The sequence below is a fragment of the Chlamydotis macqueenii genome, chromosome 2 (assembly GCF_036417535.1).
Source record: "Chlamydotis macqueenii isolate bChlMac1 chromosome 2, bChlMac1.mat, whole genome shotgun sequence".
Classification (NCBI taxonomy): Eukaryota; Metazoa; Chordata; class Aves; order Otidiformes; family Otididae; genus Chlamydotis; species Chlamydotis macqueenii.
The window spans coordinates 38,816,219-38,835,473 of record NC_141557.1 but is presented as its reverse complement, the minus strand read 5'-3'; the positions used below and the strand labels follow the sequence as shown (position 1 = coordinate 38,835,473).

Sequence of the window (19,255 nt, the reverse complement as noted above, 5' to 3'; positions counted from 1 at the left end):
TTAGCATGGAGACCCTTTCCAGATAATATATGAAGTTCCCATACAGGTTTTTTCGCTTGTGTTTCCTTATCTTGAAGGGAAAAAAAAAGTTTTAAGGGAGGAATCTGCCTACATTTCACATTGAGGGAGGAAAGACTATTTTTTGCCTGTTACTTATTAAAGAATGTTTACCTTACAGCTTGCTAGTGGGAGCTTAGGAGCAGTCTAGTCCCAAGATAGATACCTCTCATTTTTCAGAATTATGTGCATGTAGATTCATGTATATGTATTAAGGGAAAATACTATTAACTAGCCCAGAATCCCCTGATAAATATTCATAAAAAGAAAAAAATGAACTATTTCAATGGAAAACTCAGGTTGATACGCCTAATCCCCCTATAAGGATATATTATTCATGAATGGGGAAGGAAGGGACAGAATTCATAAACTAAAATAGAGGAAAAATACGTCTGTTTCAGTCCTAGCTGTCCTAAGAGTTCTCCATCCATAAAATTCCAACAACTTCAGCTACGTTACTCTTTATTTGCCCAAGGGATAAAATACTGTGGCTGATACTGCTAAGATTTCAGTGTCTTAAAGAAAATGCTGAGGTTTATTAAATGATCAATTTATTCTTAAGACTTTGCTTCAGTTATTCACCTATTGCTTAAACCTAATTAAAGTCTTCAATGAATTATTGTTATATTAAAACATACTTTTCTCATTTACCAAATAATGTGATTTAAAAATTCATTCTGCTTCAGTGCAGTGCTTGACTTAGGCTGTCATTTTTATTTGCCTAACTAGGGAGTAACTATCATTACCATTCATGCACTGACATGCTGCTCCCCCTGCCAACACAAAACTAAATCCCCACACTGCCAAAAGAATTAAAATCATATGCTTGCAGTGCAGCTTAATGATGGTGTTATAGTGTCAAACCTGCAGATCACACATTCCAAATGCATTTGTACTTATCAATTTAATTTACTCCTGGGTTTCTTATTGTTCAAGATATAATTCCGTGATGCAAACACTTTTTTTTTTTTTTAAATTCTAATTGTTGTGAATTGCATGAAGCAGAATACAGAATACTGAAAGGACAGAAAGGGTAGGGAGGATGCTTTCGAAGTGCAGAGTGTTTGAATACCATTATGAACAGGAATACACCAGAGCCTACAAAGGATATAATGATTTTATGAAAAATTTAAGACAACCAAACTCTGCTGTGATTTACATAAAAATACACTCAGAATACTTTTGGTTACTTTAACATTCATAGAAGAAAACTAATTACTTCTAAAAGCCAATCCAATGATGGCTTAAATAAGAGGCAATCTTTCTGTTAACATCAGCAGGTGTTTGAAAAGGCTTGTAAGCCTAATTTTGCTGAACATTTTGAGTACAACAGTAAAGCATCAGCTTCAGGAAAGTACAATTAGAATTATACTTTCTGTTTTTCTTGAGCTTGAAGTTCAAATCAAATGATGAAAGATGCACCTCTAATCCCAAACTAGTAGTCTGAGGGACATATATAAATAATTTATTTATATAATTCCTTGTGATATTTAAGGATCAAGCAACATAATTTTGTCCAATAATTACTTGTTTCATCACATTTTCAGTAACATTTATTAAGTGATAATAAACATTTACCCATTACATAAAGCAATTTTTAAAATGTATTGTAAAATATTCTGGTTAAAAGTTTCTTTACTTCTGTAATTAATTTTCATAGCTTGGAATCTTTAATATCACTTGCTATTCCTAGTGCACATAAAGCACAATAAAATATTCAAAAAAACAAGAACTGAGGGTGAATTTTATATCATTCAGGCTTCAACACATATAACAAACTCAGCATTTAATTCTATGATCTTGAGTAATAGCCAGCTAGATATAAATCCACAGTAGGAAGAATAACATTTTATTTAGAATAACTTATTAGAAATCTATGGACTGCAAGATAACACTTTTGCTTACCTTTGAATTTACAGTACAAAAGTTGCAACCTGTGATACAAACGTATTGGTGTGTATATTTTGGTGTATGTTTATGTGTAGATTGCAACACTTCTATAATAACAAAGATGTTGAATTCCATATTATTCTTTTAGCACATCAGCCTGAATATTAAGGTATTTTACTCAAGTCAGTTGATCATGAGATGTTACTAGATTACTGGCAAGAAGGTGGGGTGGTTTTTTTTTGTCCAAGAAAACATATCCAAGCTAAATTTGTGATCTATTGGGAAAGATGTAACCTTGAGCCCCTGGGACTGTTTAGGAGTAAAGGGTATTTGCAACAACACATTAGAACTACTGCAAATCTGTGTACAACCTTAATTTCTAAGCACCCTTCAGCTTAGAAATTAAGTGCTGTAAGTCTGTGTAAAATAAAAATATTCAAATTGTGTATTTGTATATTAGCTTTGGCTAAAAATACTCATTTATATGTTCAAGCCTGTGTATCATCTGTAAAGTATGACTTTTAAAGTGCTTCTGTTAAAGATGGGACAAGAAACCTAGATACAAAAAAAATCCAATAACATTAATGAAGTTTTCCTTTAGTAGCAATTCAGCAGGGATGGATGAATGTGGCAGATGTATTCCACAACTATTCAGCACAATTTAAAAGCAGATCTGTTTCAACTATGCTTCTTTTCCTTTAAGCTTATTTATCCTGAAGATCAAATAACTTGTTCACATGAAAGTCTGAAAGAAGAATATTAGGAGCTTGCATGCCCGCATTTACTTTGAAAGCAGGACATATTGGAGTGGATAGGACATTGATCAACAGAACACACACATGGTTTCCAGAAAACTCTGCCAGACACATAAACTTGGAGAAAATTAAACAAGCTGAACCAGAACCATACTAACGACACCTTCAATTGCAGGCTTACACACCGTTGCCCCACTTCAACAACCTAATACACAAAAATTATAACTTAAGAAACAGAATACATTTATATTGCATGGCACCTGACACAGAAGGATAGGTTCATTAAACATCCCTTGACAGAGTTTTAGAATTGAAATAATTAACGGAAGAGACTATTATGCAATTCTCTGCTTCATAATTAATGCACACCATTTATCTGACTGTTGGTAATGAGACCATGTTACAATTAAACTCAGCACTCCCTTGGTAAATCTTACTGTCATCTTATTTAGCAAAACATGACAACAGGGTTTTTGCTTTAATACTGTAGTTATGTCTACTATAAATGTCATCATTGTGCTTCCCCGGTTCTTGTAATGGTTCTTTTCAATCAAAGTCCCGATGGTTTCTGCAAGTCTTCATCTTTATCAGTGAAGAGAACATCTATCTGACTTCTTGTGCAACTGAGCACAGCCAACCACCATTCTAATTTTAAATATTAAATTATTTATGAATTAAAAAGGAAGGGAAAAACCGACAAAAGAAAAATCCCTAGCAATCAAAGAAGCTGTGTTAATTAAAAAAGTGACTCACAGAATTACCCTATTGAAAGGAGAACAGTTTGTAATTCTTCTGGATGAAAGAATTTGCTGCATTTAGGTTTGATTACACAGTTCCTGCATGGGATCTTAACAAGAGAGGTCTCATTCCAAGTTCACACGAACCCCTGTTACAGAGAATATGACCACATTAACAATTATGATTACCTAATTGAATGATTAATATAGCATGTGAAAACTTCTAGCTTTATGTCAGCATGTTTAGATGCAAGTGAGTTTAGTAACAGTTTCAGCTCTTTTACCAGCTACTGTCCTTTGAATCGGAATGAGATCAAAATGATTTTATAATGCATAAACTTCCAAATGTGAAAGCTCCTCCTGAAAATCTCAGTGCAGTTAACTGGGTCGCTAATGTGAGGTTAAGATTTATCCAGATCTAGGTGAGTCAGAACTAAAGTAAATTGAATATACTGGTATCTCTTCCCAGTTTTCACTAAAAAAAAATTCTGTATATTCCAGTGAATTTACAGTAACGCTTTAAAAGGCAGAACTATTGCATAATAAACTACAAGTATGGACTGATGAACAAAGGACCCATCACTGTAAGTTGTATAATTGATATAATTGGCCAAGTCATTTCAAATAATGGCTGACATTACAAGGAAATGTATTCATAAAATTGGGTAACAGTTACAAATACAGACTACAAAACAATATTTGAAGTACCTAGCTCTACAAACTCAGCTCAACGGTGAGATGCCATAGCTCCCACTTAACTTACATTGCCAAAATTAATTACCGTTATATAGAAAAGTTCTGAATTCAGCAGCTAATAAGTAAACTTTTCACTTTGCGTTTACAATAATATTTTGTCTGACAGTAAGAATTCTTTACTGTATGCAATATTTATAGCTACAAAAAGAGTTAATCTGTAATGCAGTTCAGCATAGAGACATCTAAGCAAAACTTGGGCATCTAGATGCTAAATCATCTCCTAATCTTATTGATAAACACAAATCATAAGCCATTTAAGAGATTCAGTGTTTAACGATCTTGAACCAAGCCTTCATTACTGTTAGTGCATCAGGTCAATACTAGAATAATGACTGCAGCTTTCTTCAAGACCAATCAAAGTACTATTCCTAGAACAAAGCAGACCAAAATGCCAGACAGTGTCAGAGGGAAACAAAATAAAAAACAAAACCCAAAATAACCCTCATGGTGAAATGGGCTCCTGGGGTTCGGGCAGGTGGAATAATTTGCTCCTCCATTAGAAATTGCTATATATGTTCCTATTTCTTTTCTAATCCCGATCTTATTTGCATCTACCTAAACTCTAAAGTATAAATACTGAGAAGGACTTTGTTCAACTAGCAGCAATGGTGTTACTGCTCATTTATCATCACAAAGCACCTTTCAAATAAACAGTCAGTGCAATTGTAATGGGTGAATAATAATAAAGGAACTTTTAGCAGAGACGGTTTTCAAGTTCTTCAAAAGTAAACTCCACTAACAGATGAAGACATCTATATCTTTTCCTCAGAAGGAAATATTGACTAGTCTAAGATATGGTTTTTTAAATTTTTTTTTTCTTGATATTTACCTGGACTTACAAATTCACATTACACATATATTATGTGCAACATAATTCAAATCCAGTAGATTAAGTTGAATCAAGGTTGCAATGAAATATTTCTTTTCCCACACTTAAGCTGTGTTGACTTTGACAAAATTTAATTTTTAAGTAAAAAACTACCACATTCTATTTGACCAGCTTTATTTTTGTTATTGATTGTGCAGTGACCACCAGAACACCGTGCTGACATAAATAAAAATGCTATATTGCCTTTATAAAATACTTACATATTAGTGTGCAGTTCTATATGCATTGAAATGTTGCCAGTGAAATAGCACTTGCTGATGGAAAAGGCAGGAAAAGAAGACATTAGCAGTGAAGAGACACTGCAACTCGTAAGTCACCAGCATGTTGTAACAACATGCGGTGTCATCCAGAAGTTTCTCAATGGGAACTGAAAGTGCTTATTTACCTGGCAGAACTGAACCCTCCACCCCTGACGAGGGAGTTCAGCTGCTTTTCGGTATTTTCTGCAGGTCCCCACTGGAGAGCAGAGTGCACAGATTCCTGCCTCCCAAGGAAGCATGTTTTTCAATTTCTCCAATAAAATACTTGGAAATTTTAAGTGCATCCACCAGGAAGAAGAGTAATTTGTGTAACCCAGGTATATTTAATTTCCTTTTTTTTTTAGACTGTTCTGTTGATTTAAAATTCACTTGGAATGGTAGAAATGGAATTGCTATAAGTCAAATTAAAACATTGAGTTCTTATATGCTCAAATCATATAGCCTAATGACTTAAGAGCCTGAGATCATGACTTGGTTCCAAGTCTTCAGCTAAGAGAAAGGCTTGCAGATGAACAGTCCTCCTAAAGAGAGACATTTTCAAAGGCAAGAGTCAATACCTTGTCAAAGATTAACCAATGTGATCCCGTCCATACCTTCCTCCATCACTTGTCTGAAATATGAATGAAGTAAGGAGTTGAAAGTTGCTTTATTTACAGCTCTTTTGAGCACTATGTCACATATTCACAACTGGTGCTTAGCTTACAGACATACCTCACTTTCACAATTGCATATTTTATGGTTTTAGCGTCCTACACATGCCTTTACTAAGTGTTTTACACAATGAATCTTTTTATAATACTACTGCAGTGGGTAGCCCTTTGGATGTTTGTCCTCAATGTATGTACTGCTACTAATGTTGCAATATATCTGAGCAGCCAGATGTTACGGATGCTGCTAACAGAGCTAGGGGGAAAATGCAGGAAATAGATTAACGAGTTGTTATTCCTGCACATCTGAGGGAAGAACTTAAGCTAGGCATTTTAAACTCAGTGTGAAATGCCTTTAAAAGATCTTGTTCCTGCCTCTTTGAAATTTAATGCTCCTTTCTTATTATGAAACTACATTGATTATGGAGTGGTATCTCAGGGGCTTGGAAAATATCCTAACCATACTGGAAATAAGGAACTGGATTTCTTTACAAGGTGATGATTTGGGGTTGAAGAACTGTTTACCTACTATTGAGAATGTTCAGTCTTATAACTTTAAATGAGTAGATTCTGTGGAAATTTGTTTCCCCTTTGTAAGTGACCCTGGAAAAAAACCACTGTGGTAAAGCATATTCTATATACAAAAGAAAGCTAGTGGTACATAAAGAAAATATTTTTGACATAGAAATATAAAGGAATCTGAGTGCAAAGAGAGTGAAAAAGCTTCATAGAACTTCCCCTTGCTTCCACCATGCAAAGCCAGTTGAAACTATTTACTGTCTACATGCGGAGCACAGGGAACGTTCAGCCACTGTTCACAAAAAGAATGAAGAAGAACAAATTACACTTGTGGAAGTGGCCATGGAAAACAATGAGAACAGGCTACACCCTCTGGTTGCTAGAGACTCCATTGGGGCAGCAGTCACAAATGTACTAGTTCTCCTCTGACAACAGTGAGGCATCTCATATAATTGTTCCTCACCTGAACAAATTTATTTACCCCCATAACAGACTCAGACTGAGGTCTGGGTTTAACGTAAAGGCAAAAGGGATAGTAGTCATCCTTCCTCAGCACCATCTGCCTAGTGCAGGCACTTGCACTCCACAGTGGGTGATGCAGCATCCTCAGCTTTTCACCCATCACTATCACAGACACATCTGGTCCTGCACATAGTAACAACACACAGCTTTTGCATGAAATTTTCATTTCCACATGCAAGATACCCAAATAACAATATCCATACCTTCTTCATGTCAGAACCACTGACTGTTCAATATCACATGTTGCTGTTATATTCTCTGAATAAGAAATATTAATCTTTTCATACAAGTGCTATATTACCCTGAAGTTGTTACTCAAAGAGGCTCAAGGCTGTTTCTTATGTATGCTAGCTCATATACATTGTTTCTGGGCTGTTAACTGTCATTTTAACAATCCTCTACAACCCCCATGACAATTTCATGTCAGCTTGTGGAGATGTCTACTATATTGATTTTTCTTTATAGTTATTATACTTCAATAATAAGGTGCCAGTACAGTACCAGGACTCTATGGCTAAAAGTGCCCATTTTGAGCCTTTGCAGTTTATATACTCACCTCTCACTCCATAAAATTAAAGGTTAATCTTGAGTTAATTTTAACAAGGAGAAGCAGCAGACTCTTATGTGCCTATTCCAGTGAAATGAGTTCACTGTAAAATGCAAGGATTTCTGCATGCAGTTTTCTCAGAGAAGCGACACTAATCTAAAATGATCCTATAGGAAAGAAAGTCTGTTAAAAGAATGTTCTTCTGACAAATTGACATAAATTATGTCCAAAATGGTTCAGAAAATGATGAACAGTGTCCAGGAGATGTCATTTCCAGAAAAGGTAGAGTTCTATACTGCACTATTTACCATAACAAAGAATGACACTCTGCATCCCAAACTCACCTATACAAAATCAAAATAATTCTAAGAATCTCAAAATAGAGCTCGTTGACATTTTATTCTTGAGCAAAACCCATAAACTTCTCATATTTTAGGTTTAGAATAGGATGAGAGGGAGGTTACAGGTAAGCATGTAATTACGTTTTTGTATTCATGAGAAAACAAATCATCTTGTAGTGGCTTTACTAGCTGAGAGCGATCTCATGAAAAATCCACAGGGAAAAAGCTGAAAACTGTAGAAGGACCAGTGTTTTTGTTGAACAAGTAAGCAGAATAACCTTGATAGAAAAGTGAAATAGATGTCTGAAGTAGACATATCCTATTATTTCTTATGATGAAATTATTATGGACTCCTGAATGATTGGTACAGCTTAGAACAGGAGCACCCAAGCTTAGATCTACTGATTTATGCAAGATATTCAAATAATCAAGGAAGAAGCTGCTTGGGGAACATGAAAGACTTGAGGTGAACATTGGCATGAGATGATCTTCTGGAGGGAAATCCGGATTTTGGCTGAAGAAGTGGATATGGTCTGGAAAAATCAAAGCATCTGGAACTTCCTTGCAGTAATGAGCACAGATATAAATACACAGTAAAATTGTCCGGGTTTTTATTACCTTAGAAGAAGAAAATAATGACTTGGACTAAGGAAAAGATTGCTATAAAAAAAAAGTCTCTGAATTGCACCTCAAAAAACTTACACAGTGCACATAAGAGAAGAATTACACCAAAATCCTGAAGGGACTGAAGATACTTAGTTACTCAAAACCTATGCCTTTTTCTATCTGCTTGTTTTGTTTTATTTCTAAGTTGTTTTTTTTTTTTTTTTAAGGAAATAAAGAGGCTAAGTAGCACAGAAGAACCTTTGGAATTTCTATAGCAAATATTATTTTCATTCTGCTGTGGAACAAAACCAAATTCCCCTTCCTGCCCCCTTCCCCTCAAAACACTGCCTCAATAAAGCAAAACTTACATCAGAGACTCACATCAGAACAATAGGCCAGGGCTCAGTAATTAATGTAAGACTCAAACCCCCAGCATCCCAGAAAAAGGTTATTTATGAACAGTACTGCAGTGAATTAGTGTCATTAGTGAACCAAGTAACTTTTCTGACAACTTTTTTTGGTCAAAAAATACAAATTACATTTCAGGTTTTGACTAAATTCCTCTTATAGGTCCAAAATATTTTCACATTAAAAAAAATATTGCTGCTATACTTGCAAGATAATGTTGATACTACTTTTGTTCCACAGGAATGAGATATGAGATGCTGCAATCAAATTCTAGTGCTGTTATGGGAGGTAGTTTGAAGTCTTGCCTTGTTTGTCCAAAGCTCAATCTAAAGAAAATGATGAAGAATGTCTTGACCAAATGGCAGCAGATGCTCATATCTTGTTGCAAAATTTTCCTGAGAATAATCTTATTCATTTCAAGAGTTTTGAAATAATTTGCAGAAAAACAAGTATTTGTACCACGGATTGCTCCTCTATCTAATTAAGTAGAAATGGCACTGAGCAAACAGAGAGAAAAACAGTAAAAATACACAAAAGTTTTTAGCACAAACTGCACAAGGTTCTATAAATTACACTTACTGAAAACACCAGAAGTAGAAGAAAGCTATAAATTACAACATAATTATACTGCTACATTTCCCATGTGACCTGATGCTGTAATTTTGGAAATTAATTGCTGTTCTAGATACTGTTTTGAATGTGAAAAATAAATCAGAGAGACTGTAAATCAGTTGGAGAATTTAATCAGCAGCATCACATACACCAGCAGAAATTCTTTTGTCCATTCCATAACCTTTTAAAATTCAGGCGGCCACACCTGTTTGGTTTATTTTTATTCTAATAAATTAAGGTGCATGAAGTAGGAGTCTGACCTCATGGATTATATTGTGGTGTAGGAAAATCACTCCATTTCAGACCTCCCCATAGGTGTAAATATGAGTAAATAGGGTCATTACACATACTGTTCACAACAGCATAAATTAACTTTCTTGAGTTACACAATAGCAATAATGATAACTCTGAAAGACTTTGGTGAAAACTTCATAAAATCTACAATTGTTGGTTTGAAATAACAAACAAAAAGTATAAAACCTGGCCTATTAAAACAAGTGTTCTCACACAAGCAGAGAAAACATATGGTATAGTGGATTTACATAGGAAATACTAACAACTGTTGTGCAGTGCCTTAGGTACAATAGTGCCTTAGTCTTAGTAATGCTGTGGGGCTACTACTTGCAGTCCTAAAACCTTTACCTGCACTGTTGAGGCAGTGTTTTTGGAGCCTCTAGAGTATTATTTTTCCTTTCTTCTTCTCATGCTCTTGTTCTTACATTGTTCTCCCAGCCTTGCACCTGCAAGCCTGAATAGTGGTAGAACAGCCCCTTGATTCCCCTTTTCTCCTTATCTCGCTTTGTAGATTTTCATTTGTTAGAGAGAAGCAAAACACTACGCACAACCAAGTAAATAATAGTAATTTAAGTATTCAATAAATATTAACCTGTAAGAGGTTAGTATACAAGCTTAACAAGCAATAAATACACAATAAATACACAGTTAATTCATGTATTTGAATCAGTGCTAATCCCATAATTTAATGGGAATAACTGGTGGAGGTGAGGGGGGGCAGGGAGGAGGTAGAAGAGGTCCTGATAAAAATGTGTAGCACTAGGGGAAAATAACGTGAAAAATCATCTTCCTCACCACCACCTGCTGCACTTGAGAAGTGCCCAGAGCTCTTCTAGGGATCTTGTCACTGCTTCTCCCGCCTTCCCATTGGGGAGAGTTTTCCTTTTCCCTTTACACTCTCTCCCTCTCTTTTGTTGTTTTACCTTTCTCCTAAATCAGCTTTTCAGAGCTAATGTACACCATCAGCTGTGGACTCCACCACAAAACCTCTTTGTATGTAAGCCTCATCATCTTTTGTGCAACACAAACTTCCTACTTGTTCCTCAGTCTCATCGTCTGCTCTTGCTGATGCAGGCTTCCACAGCCCCACACACTGTTTGCATTCACCCAGCTGACCTCATCAACTAACCCAGTAAAGAAGTGCTTGCTTTTTTTTTTTTTTAACTTGGGTTAAAGTCCTGCCAGATTAATAGGCTGAATCCTGCAGTCAGATGAGAGCAGAACTTCAGTGCAAGGGAGAGTGGGAGAGCAGCGTGGAAGGAGGAGGATGAGGAGGAGGAAGCCGCACAGGGTTACTCCCTTTAGAGGTCAGCAGGTGGTAGGTAGGCCAGTTTTTATAATTCATTGTACGGTAGCCAGTGTAACCCACTTTGGGTCAAAGCAGCCTGCAACCAGGAGCAATCTGAGGAGCAGCTCAAGGACACAATATTGCAGAAAAAGGACTTTTAACAAACATGTCAGAACCTGAGTGCTGCTGCAGTGTTTTCTATATTAAAGTGGACTCCTGTGTGGGAGTCACGTCAGTGGAAAACTGAGCAGTTGCAGCAGGAGCCAAAAAGAAAATATGTTTCAGGGAAAAATGAAGTCTCTCATCAAGGCAATCATCCAAGCACTAAATAACAAGCCAGCATCTGACACAGTAATAAATTAGGATTCATTCAGAAGAGGGATAAAAGTCTCACAACCCTTTTAGAACACTTCCAGGCTTTCCTTTTTAATTTTTTTTCTCTTTCATAAGACTTTCAAATAGCTTTTAGCCTCAGCTTGGATGGAAAGACCCTTCCAAGGGCTGCCCAAGAACCTGTCTTGCTTCAGGAAAAGTTGATCAGCCTTCTCTTTCAGAAAAGACAGATAGCCCTTTGCCTTAATTTCTCAATCTCTTTGCAAAGCCTTGAATACCAAAGTAAGCAAGACTCACTTTTCACTCCAGGAGAGAGAAGAAACGGAGAGACAGAACTCTGAAAGTTAGTTCTATTCCCCTGTTTGATTGCTATTTATTTCATTCTTCACTAGTTGGTGGTGCTGGCACACTTCTGTTGGCACTTCTGTTGGCACACTACTTGCACTTTGTTAGATTCTTACATTCTAGGACATTTTATGAGCATATATATTAAAAAAAAAACCCCTCTTAACTACCTAAATCATGAACAAAAATGTAACTTAGGAGAAAATAGTTGGAAAGAGGAAAAAAAAAAGAAAGGAATTCAGGAAAGACAGTTGCTATCAACATAATTAGCTTGCCATTTCTAGAGGGTGCTGTGGGATACAGCTGTCTGCACAGGTCAGATCATTAACCTCTTTGCTTTGCTTCCTCACTTTATTTCATTAAAGAAATTCCAAAGGGAAAATTACATAAACAGTGTTCTGGAGATACTATTAAAATATTTTTAGTATCAATACCATCATAAGAGGTAATTTTTTTCAATATCCTAAAGTTTACTTTTCAATATATAGAAATGTTCAGTTGATTATAATTGTTCAAAATTATTTGGAATACTGTCATAAGACTAAGTTTTGGGTTTTGCACACTTGTCCAAGAGCAGCAATTCCCCATCTTTCTAACTCAACAAATAATCCACTGAATTTTAAAAGGTTCTTCAAAAGCAGGAAATATATTAGTTATTTCTCTGGAAGTACTACTAACTAGCTTTTAATTAACATTTAATTTGATTTTAAAAATGCTTTGTTCATATAAACTGTACCTCAGAAGGGTGTATCTTAAAAAAAATTAGTCAAATAATAAAGCATGCATGAAATGCAACAATTTATACTGATATAGCAAAGTTTCAAATAGAAGGATTTTCATTAAATATTTTTGCAGCTTTATAAAAAAAGAAACCAAAAGTAATAACAGTAAGCTATTTCTTTTTACTATTTAATATGACATAGTAATGAAAATGTAAAACAGCACACATTGAAAAAATCAATTAAGAAAAGAAATAAAGAAAACCATTTCCCAAAGCTTTTGTTCTGCGCAGGATATAGCCTCAACAATGGATTAACCAACATTTTTGTAACACGCAAGAAAAGTAAATATGCTTGGACCTCTGGAAAGGAATACACTGGTGATATTTCAGTTAAGAATTTTCAGTTCAGCTTTTTCCCCTCACATTTTTCATTAATGAGTAGATTGGTAAAGTATGAATGGCATGTAGAGGATCAAAATCCACGTTATAGACCCTATATTTCCTTCTCCAGAGGCACTCTCAGCAATTTCTTTCAGTTATAGAGGTCATACAGGTCCTCGGCTTTAAACAACAGACGCTTATTTCTCATCCCATCAATTGTGGCATTGACTACCATTGTAGTCCTTAAAACTATCATTATTTCTTTGGGCAATCTGAATCCCTAGGAAAGGCGATTTATATTAATTTTTATGGTAGCTTTCTCTGATTTGACTTAGGAAATTGGAACTAATTTGAGTGGACTAAAAATAGCATTTGCCTCAAACTTGAATTAAGCAAGGATCTGAGATTCACATATTCTTGATCTTTGATCTACTGTACTAAAAGGTTATAACACACCAAGGTTAGTTACATTGACCCTTCCTTCACATCATTTAACACCTAATCTTCTTCTTGACAATTTTCTCTTCCATTTAGGCTTTCCCAGAAAAGAACGAGTAGCCTTATTCAGAGTTTGGGCTCCTCAATTTTATCCTAGTCTTCAAGAGATAAGACAAAACCATAATCTGCTATCAGCTATATGCTCACAGTAGAAAAACAAATAACGTAGCAATCATCTGTACAAATTCCAGCTTCCACAAGAAGTGAAGGAAAGTATACAGCATACAGCATATGTTTAATATCTTCTTTTGTAAAGAAAGGCAACGGATTTCACTTTACAAATATATTACTATGCCATGTCACCATGTTTTTGATTAAAATCCACATTTAACATTCACATTTTTCAACATATTTTGATGCAACAATTAGAATGTTTAACTTCTGTTAGTTGGTTGCTGCTCCATTTCTTACTAAACTGCCAGACATTTTTAGGCACTACTCTTAGTTGTGCTGTTTCACACTTGATGAAGTGGGAGCTGATGCTAATTGAGCCAGTCCTATTCAGCTGGTAAAACTAATGACTAAGTCTTGCTTCACTTTCTGTAACTGAAGCCAAATTAAAAGAGACAAATGACCCATTTTTTTTCTTTATTTCCAAGCCCAGTATGATTTGTTTCTTAAAAAAATCTTCAAAAAAAAAAAAATAAATGTCTGATCAAACACTTATGTTGTTACATGGGCATGTAGGTGAGATTTGTATTGACCCTGACGCAATATTCGCAACTCCTTTTCTTGTGCCAGGGTACTTAAATCATCTTCCTTCTCTACTGCAGTACTGCTTACTCCCTGCATACAGCCCTCACAATTCCCCCAGTTCCTCCCTTTCTTCTACTCTAGTTTGCATTCAGTTCTCACACAGAGACAGAGTACATTTTCTTGGCCTGCTGAGGTGTGCATGCTGGTTGGTTTGATGGGGGAACAGGAGCTGGACACCTTCCACCCAAGAGACATGGGTAAGCAAAGTGGAACTTCTTCTCAGGTGCTGAGAGCCAAACAAATGGCTTTAAATAATTTATATGGCGTCTAGTTTCTTCTTCTGCAAGGGTATTGCACAAACTTACTATTTCTTAAATCATCCAGGAAGTTTTCAAGTTTATTTTCTGAGGAACGGTTGGGGAACTGACAGAGTATAATATAGCATGCATCTTGGGTTTTTTAGTAATCGAGACAAAAAGAAGCACTTGCCATGATTATATTAGTTTTGATCTTTCTCTCAGAGTTTTAGGATGATGTAATGGTATTACATAACAAAAACAATGAAAGTGAACATCTCTAAACAAACTTAGTTTTCTTTTTATAAATTTAGATCTATACAGAATCAGTAAAAACAGCATTCTGAAATTGTTAAAATACTCTCAGTTTTTGCTAATCTGAAGGTTTTTGTTTTAGTTCACCACTGCACAGTGTTTTGCACAGTATAAGTGTCCAGTGTCTATACTTTTGTAATTTTACTGGCCAGAAGAGCTCAGATCAGATGTGACCCTCCTCAGAGCATTTGTCTATGAGCATATACTTATTTTTCATACTGTATATGTAAACTGTTTCAGTCACTGGGCTTTTTGGAGTGATTTTTTTTTCTTTAACTTAAAAATACGCGATTTGTAAACCTAATTCTTCATATGGGATGCTAATCTGCTCCAAATCAAATGCCACTGTTAAGGGTTCAAAGACAGCACATCCATAACTAGAAAGTAATAGCCAAAACAGAATCTCTCAAGCTTGATATTGACTGGAGATGTAAATCCTGGTTACATCCCTTCCTAGGATTCATGCAGAAGCAGTGAGAGCATTGGTGCTGAAGTACTCCTTTGTTCTTCTTGTTATTATTTTGCCCTCCTCCTTTTTTTTTTTTTCTTATTTTGATTTCAAACTGCTGCAAAAGTTGTCTCTAGACTTATCATCTTATCTTGTCTGTCACAATATATATTAAAAAGATTATTATTGTGAGCATGGTGTTAGCAATATAGGATTAAACTCTGCACTTTTCCTTCCCACAATTATTTTCCATGTAACAGAATGTTTCCTAATAAAATCTTGTTCAAGTGCAACCTGTTCGGCCTTTCATGATGTTTCTTTGGAGTCACAAGCATGCACACAAAAACAATTATATAAAAAAAGAGAATAAACCTCTGCTATTACTACCCAAATGTACTTTACTACTTAATGTAAAAGTAAAAATCAGGGTGGGAGAGGACAGAACGAAACCAAAAGCCTTTCCTGATATGCATCATTATTTCCTCTCCCTGATTCCCTAAAGAAACAAGTCCACAATGAGAAGGAATGAATATTATTTTAATCAATATTTTTTTTCCACATTCAAAAATAGGTCTATCATCCTCACCCTTAGATATATGTATTTAAAATCTCATTTTCCATGCTCTCAGCTACTGTGGTCCATCTCCAGGGCAACATATTTCATAGTAATAAATTTATCTTACTCTAGAAAAGATGGAAATCTGGAAACTTAGCTTAAGCTTCAGTACTTTTGAAAAGTATTTCAGTTGAATCCAGCACTTTTTTCCCTGGCATCTGACAAATTTGATTTTGATTTCAATAATATACATTTGCATCTCATAGAAAATATTTTCTGTGGAGACTCAAGGAAAGACAATAATTTTAGGATCACAATCTAACAATTAACCACTTTCATTAAATTATAATATTGTTATCAAAGAGAAACAGTGAAATGGTAACTAAGGCAACAATAATTTTAGGTTGCTGTTAGTTTTAGTGTAAATAAATACAATTTTATTTCAAACCTCTCTCTTTTATCAACGGTTTTATTCCACTTTAGAACAGATGTTATATTATTTATTCTCTTACTATGTTTAGTTTGGTTTTAGTTTATTTTTTTTTTAAATTCCTTCTCCCTGCAAAACAATGCTGCCAAGCAACATTCAGCTGTCAATTGGAAAATACATGACAAGCTTAAAACATATGTTGATAGGTTTGTCATCTGCGTCTGCGTTCAGGGGAGAAAGTACAACAGTATCAAGCAAACAAACTGCTTGGTAATTTAACACACTTTGAACATTTATAAGCTCTAAAATGAAAGTAACACCAGTAGCCTCTCTAGAAGTGCATTAACTGACTGTTCAAAAGATTTTTCATTGAAAATATGTCTCAAAGAGATAAAAGACTTTTGCAAATTTTGTAATTTTATTTGTAATTTGATTTTTCCAATCACTAAAATGTTGAGCATTGCATAGTTTAGATTGGAATGTTCTTGTCTTTTGAGATCTCCCGTGCAACTGCATGCTGAATAATAACTCTCTTGGTTCAATTTCTTTAAAAATTCCAATTTACAACTGTAACAAAATCAACATTTCCCCTGACACCAGACCAGAAGTTAATTCAACTTCTTCATTCTTACAGGTGTCAAACATCTGCAAAATTGCATCTTTCCGCAAATCACTATCAGCAGAAAAGATAGAGAGACTTTGGAGAGCAAGGCCATATCCTTCCTCACTAGTAATGCAGCCTTTTTACAAGCAAAGAGGTAGTAGGACTTTTCACGGGTTTTTTTAAGTTACCTCTGTCTGAATGAAACTCTGCTGTCTGAGCTGACTCTGCTCCAGCATACAAGGTCTGCTGGATGTGACTGGTTGTTTAATACTCAGTCCACAGGCCTGATTATTAAAGATTATTTTGCAATTTTAGCAGCTGTTCTTTCACCGTGAGTAAAAAAAAGCTAAAGTAAACAGAAAATTCAAAACTAATCAAAACACAGAAACAATTATAGCAGATTTGTGCTGGAGCATCAGTGCTTAGACTGAATTATATCAAAATGGGTTTCAGTCTTCCCAAATAAATCGTTGGATTCCTCTGGATTATTATATTGGGGGTGGGGGTGTCATTTGGATTTTTGTTTGCTTTAGGGATTGGGATTTTTTTATTTCACATGGGATAGATTGACACTTCTTTCCCTCTCATTTTTATTTTAATTTTCTAATTTCTGGGATCTCCCCTTTGTTCCTCACTTCCTCCCTAATTTTTCTCATTTATTTTTTTCTGATTACTTTCTCCAGCTCCATACTGCTGACTCAAGCCATTTTCCATTTCCACATTTTCAGTCAGAAGATTACTGAACAAGGATGCAAAGGCGCTGGCTGCAACTGAGCTGAAAACCAGAAGAGAAAGACTGAATTTAGTGTTTCTCGACTCTATTTGACCTTGGAAATTAATTGTTTGTGACCTGCTCCTCCAGCCAGTTATATTGTGAATTACAACCATTTCAGAGAGCAAAGGGTAGATAACTTTCCTGACAGCCAACTGTTTTATCTATTAACAAAACAACAGTTCTGTGTTATGTGTACAGGATGTGAGGCAACTTTCCTTACAAATATTTACCCACTCCTCTGTCTTGCAAGTAGATTGTCATCTTGAAGAGATTCATCAAGACGGGGGAAAGATGAACTAAGTTAATAGCTTTCTTTAAGCTACAGGAAATGAGACATTGTGCTCAACCTCAAGATTAAAAAGAGTAAGTAGAATATCCTTAACTGAAGTTGGGTCAAACAGAAAAGATGTTCTTACATTTCTTTAAGCACACAGACAGAAATCAGTACTAATTAAGCAGTTATTATGTCACTTGCAACAACTACTTAACAGTTATTTAAAAAGATTTGCCAAGTCAGCTAATAAGAACTTACAGGAATGCAAAAATTGTCTGCATTAAAATGAGTGATACAAGCAGAGATACCTATAAATTGGCTAACAGCCCATTTCTAAATGGTCAGACTGCCCGATACAGATGAAGAGAGGTAGCAGACAGGCAGGATATCCCTTCCCTAAAACTGTCATCTGTTTGTTCTCGATTTTATTCTATGAATGAATGAATTTACCTTGTCAGTTCTGATTTAAAAGGAATGCTTATGGAGAGGCTGCATTTATTAAGTATGATTTGAAAGTGGTCTCTAGATACAGTGTATAACTCGAGTTTATTATACCATAGAAGCATAAATGTGAGTGGCACCAAGAGGCATATGTAAAGGAGTTGCAGCAGTGATCATCAATTATAACTCCAACAGCAAGCTTGAGACAAGATTTAGACTGGAAACTCATAGACAAAGCCCTGTGACCGGATGGGATGTAGCACCCCAAGAACAGAGAGACAATTTTGTAAGAAATGTTGAAGTCTGGAAATACAGATTTTCTTCCATATGAGAAGTCTCCCCCTGCCCCTCCAAAGCAGAAAGGGAAACTCATATATGTATTTGCTCTGATTGCCTTCCTCCTTTTTCCCCAATTAATCAGAGGCTGAGAACACAGGACACACATCTGGCATGCAGGAATTTATCCCAAACAGGTTGCATCCGTAAGTACCTGAATTATCAGAGTATGTATTCAATTTCTGTCTCTCAGTCTTATCTGTTCCACATGAAAGATAATATTCACTGCATCAGAGAGAGACTGAGCTGATCATAGTCATCAATATCCCAGGCTGTTTTGCATTTTGGGTCTGAGTCACTCCTAATTCTTGATTTCTCCAGAAATTTTATGTAGAGGCTAATGGACTGACTAAATTGTCTCTGGGAGTTTTCAAAGCCCAGTATTCTTTAAGTCATTCCATGCAAACCTACCTCTTTCAACTGGATTTTTTTTTGTGAGTATTGTCCCAGTAGTAACACAGTAATTCAGGATGGTAGACATGGGCATTTTTCTTTGGTCAGGTCTCAAATAGAAATTATTCCCTCCAGTCTTTCCTGATATTTAGACTTCGTATAAGATGCTAGCTACATTAAAAAAAAAAAAAAAACCAAAAAAAAATCCCAAATCTCTTACATCTGTAGCCTAATATTGCTCATCTTTTCCTCATTATTTTTTTCTGAATATTTTAACTGGAATGT

The 19,255-nt window shown here is 35.4% G+C and overlaps 1 protein-coding gene across 2 annotated transcripts in view; it reads right to left on the bottom strand.

The window, feature by feature from the left end:
* Nucleotides 1-19,255, bottom strand: part of KCNH8 (potassium voltage-gated channel subfamily H member 8) — a 186,787-nt gene that overhangs the window by 126,730 nt on the left and 40,802 nt on the right. The window lies entirely within an intron of this gene.